Source organism: Aulostomus chinensis, chromosome 1 (assembly GCF_037954235.1).
Source record: "Aulostomus chinensis isolate RoL2024-O1b breed Wild chromosome 1, RoL_Achi_v1.0, whole genome shotgun sequence".
Lineage (NCBI taxonomy): Eukaryota > Metazoa > Chordata > Actinopteri > Syngnathiformes > Aulostomidae > Aulostomus > Aulostomus chinensis.
The window spans coordinates 21,990,225-21,994,508 of NC_141320.1; the positions used below are offsets into that span (position 1 = coordinate 21,990,225).

Sequence of the window (4,284 nt, forward strand, 5' to 3'; positions counted from 1 at the left end):
ACATGACTGTCAGCATCACTTTGAGGTTATTCGAAACTTTCACTCCATTACTGTTAGCATCATTTTTAGTTCATTAGCAATTCTTACTACATCACTGTCGCATCATTTTGGGATCATTAGCAATTCTTCTGACATCACTGTCACATTATTTTGAGGTTCGTAGCAACTCTTACTACATTATTTTTGCATTATTTTGAGGTTCGTAGCAACTCTTACTACATTACTGTCAGCATCACTTTGAGTTTATTAGCAACTTTCACTACATTACTAATAGCATCATTTTGAGTTCATGAGCAATTCTTACTAAATCACTGTCGCATCATTTTGAGATCTTTAGCAATTCTTCTGACATCACTGTCGCATTATTTTGAGGTTCGTAGCAACTCTTACTACATGACTGTCAGCATCACTTTGAGGTTATTCCAAACTTTCACTCCATTACTGTTAGCATCATTTTGAGATCATTGCCAATTCTTCTGACATCACTGTCGCATCATTTTTAGATCTTTAGCAATTCTTCTGACATCACTGTCGCATTATTTTGAGGTTCGTAGCAACTCTTACTACATGACTGTCACCATCACTTTGAGGTTGTTCGAAACACTTACTACATCACTGTCAGCATCAATGAGTTGATTAGCAACGATCACTATATTACTGTTAGCATCATTTTGAGTTCATTAGCAATTCTTCCGACTCACTGTCGCATTTTTTTGAGGTTCGTAGCAACTCTTACTACATGACTGTCAGCATCACTTTGAGGTTATTCGAAACGTTCACTCCATTACTGTTAGCATCATTTTGAGTTCATTAGCAATTCTTACTACATCACTGTCGCATTATTTCGAGATCATTAGCAATTCTTCCGACATCACTGTCGCATTATTTTGAGGTTCTTAGCAACTCTTACTACAATACTGTTGCATTATTTAAAGGTTCGTAGCAACTCTTACTACATTACTGTCAGCATCACTTTGAGGTTATTTGAAAGTTTCACTCCATTACTGTTAGCATCATTTTGAGTTCATTAGCAATTCTTACTACATCACTGTCGCATCATTTTGAGATCATTAGCAATTCTTACGACATCACTGTCGCAATATTTTGAGGTTCGTAGCAACTCTTACTACATTATTGTTGCATTATTTAAAGGTTCGTAGCAACTCTTACTACATTACTGTCAGCATCACTTTGAGTTTATTAGCAACTATCACTACATTACTGTTAGCATAATTTTGAGTTGTTGAGCAATTCTCACGACATCACTGTAGCATTAAATTGAGTTCATTAGCAACTCTTACTAAATGACTGTCAGCATCACTTTGAGGTTGTTCGAAACACTTACTACATTCCTCTAAGCATCACTGAGTTTATTAGCAACTATCACTAAATTACTGTTAGCATCATTTTGAGTTCAATAGCAATTCTTCTGACATCACTGTCGCATTATTTTGAGGTTCGTAGCAACTCTTAGTACATGACTGTCAGCATCACTTTGAGTTTATTAGCAACTATCACTACATTACTGTTAGCATAATTTTGAGTTGTTGAGCAATTCTCACGACATCACTGTAGCATTAAATTGAGTTCATTAGCAACTCTTACTAAATGACTGTCAGCATCACTTTGAGGTTGTTCGAAACACTTACTACATTCCTCTAAGCATCACTGAGTTTATTAGCAACTATCACTAAATTACTGTTAGCATCATTTTGAGTTCAATAGCAATTCTTCTGACATCACTGTCGCATTATTTTGAGGTTCGTAGCAACTCTTAGTACATGACTGTCAGCATCACTTTGAGGTTATTCGAAACGTTCACTCCATTACTGTTACTATCATTTTGAGTTCATTAGCAATTCGGACTAAATCACTGTCGCAATATTTTGAGGTTCGTAGCGACTTTTACTGCATTACTTTCGCATTATATTGAGGTTCGTAGCAACTCTTACTAAATTACTGTCAGCATCACTTTGAGGTTATTCGAAACACTTACTACATTACTGTAAGCATCACTGACTTGATTAGCAACTATCACTACGTTACTGTTAGCATCATTTTGAGTTCATTAGCAATTCTTCCGACATCACTGTCGCATCATTTTGAGATCATTAGCAATTCTTCCGACATCACTGTCGCATTATTTTGAGGTTCGTAGCAACTCTTACTATATTACTGTCAGCATCACTTTGAGGTTATTCGAAACGTTCACTCCATTACTGTTAGCATCATTTTGAATTCATGAGCAATTCTTACTACATCACTGTCGCATCATTTTGAGATCATTAGCAATTCTTCCGACATCACTGTCGCATTATTTTGAGGTTCGTAGCAACTCTTACTACAAGACTGTCAGCATCACTTTGAGGTTATTCGAAACGTTAACTCCATTACTGTTAGCATCATTTTGAGTTCATGAGCAATTCTTACGAAATCACTTTCGCATCATTTTGAGATCTTTAGCAATTCTTCTGACATCACTGTCGCATAATTTTGAGGTTCGTAGCAACTTTTACTACATCACTGTCGCATTATTTTGAGGTTCGTAGCAACTCTTCCGACATGACTGTCACCATCACTTTTGAGGTTATTCGAAAGACTTACTACATTACTGTAAGTATCACTGAGTTGATTCGCAACTATCACTACACTACTGTTAGCATCATTTTAAGTTCATTAGCAATTCTTCCGACATCACTGTCGCAAAATTTTGAGGTTCGTAGCAACTTTTACTACATTACTGTCGCATTATTTTGAGGTTCGTAGCAACTCTTACTACATGACTGTCAGCATCACTTTGAGGTTATTCGAAACACTTACTACATTACGGTAAGCATCACTGAGTTGATTAGCAACTATCACTACATTACTGTTAGCATCATTTTGAGTTCATTAGCAACTCTTACAATTTATAGTTTTAAAGGTTCGTTCCAACAAAATACTTTCTAATTTATAGTTTTAAAGGTTCGTTCCACCAAAATACTTTCTAATTTATAGTTTTAAAGGTTCATTCCACCAAAATACTTTCTAATTTATAGTTTTAAAGGTTCACTCCACCAAATACTTTCTAATTTATAGTTTTAAAGGTTCATTCCACCAAAATACTTACTAATTTATAGTTTTAAAGGTTCGTTCCACCAAAATACTTTCTAATTTATAGTTTTTAAGGTTCATTCCAACAAAATACTTTCTAATTTATAGTTTTAAAGGTTCGTTCCACCAAAATACCTCTTTCTGTCCAACTTCTCAGTTTTAAAGGTTCCTTCAGTTGAGGGCTCCTGGTTCTGTGTGAGGGGTTGAGGGTCGATATGGGATGATGAGGAAGATTTCATGTCACGATGGTCCTGCTAAAGTAACTGAGAGTCATGACATCAAACAATGTCATCAAATTACGCTTGAACTCTTAAAATGGCAATAAAATCTACTGGAATCATTTTAGCACAAACACTTTTATATTGATTTTGTGAGCATCATTTTTCAAACATTATAACATAAACTTTAAAAAGGGTCCATTCACGAACACTCTTACTTGAAGGTAGTCACTGATATCAGTAAACAGCTGATAAAGTTTTGTGTTCATGTTTTAATTCTCTACTCTGACCTGTGCTGAGACACTGGACCAGAGAGGAAGACCTGCTCAGCCTCCTGCATGGACCAATTCTGCAGCTCAGTGATGACGACGAGGGATTCAGCATTGAGTTCATTTTAAACTTTTTGGAGGAAACAAATGAAGGCTCACAGTCACACTGACGCAGCTACAAATACTTTGATATGCAACAGACTGGTTTCTCTTCTGGTAGTTTGTTATCAACTGTTGTCACATTTATGGATCAATTTAGCTGATAAGATGAAGGCTCCAAAGGACCAGCTGGAGATGCCGGGGATTGAACCCGGGGCCTCATACATGCAAAGCATGCGCTCTACCACTGAGCTACATCCCCTCTGTCAGAGTCACTGTTTAACTGATGCAGCAACACAAACACAGACACAACATTTTTTAAATTATTATTCTTCATTTTAGGGAAAAAAGGAAGTCAGCCTGTGATCTCAAAGGCTCTGTGATCTAGGTAGTTTCACTGTGATGTCAGCCCACACAACCTTAGACCACAGAGGCAAGTCAGGCTCCAGGAAGCTGAGGCTGCTCCGTTCTCAGTCCAATCCAGAGTGAAGGTTTCCCTCTCTGAAGCTTTCCAATCCAGCCCAGATCCTCTCTGACCAGCAGGAGTCTTTGACTAATAAATAATCATTATATTGAATGTCTGCTCATCCTCAGAATGAAGTAAA

At 36.8% G+C, this 4,284-nt stretch overlaps 1 non-coding gene across 1 annotated transcript; it reads right to left on the bottom strand.

The window, feature by feature from the left end:
* Positions 1–3,869: 3,869 nt before the first annotated feature.
* Positions 3,870–3,941, bottom strand: trnaa-ugc (transfer RNA alanine (anticodon UGC)). Its single transcript has one exon. It is a non-coding gene; the product is annotated as a tRNA-Ala (tRNA).
* Between the last annotated feature and the right edge of the window lie 343 nt (positions 3,942–4,284).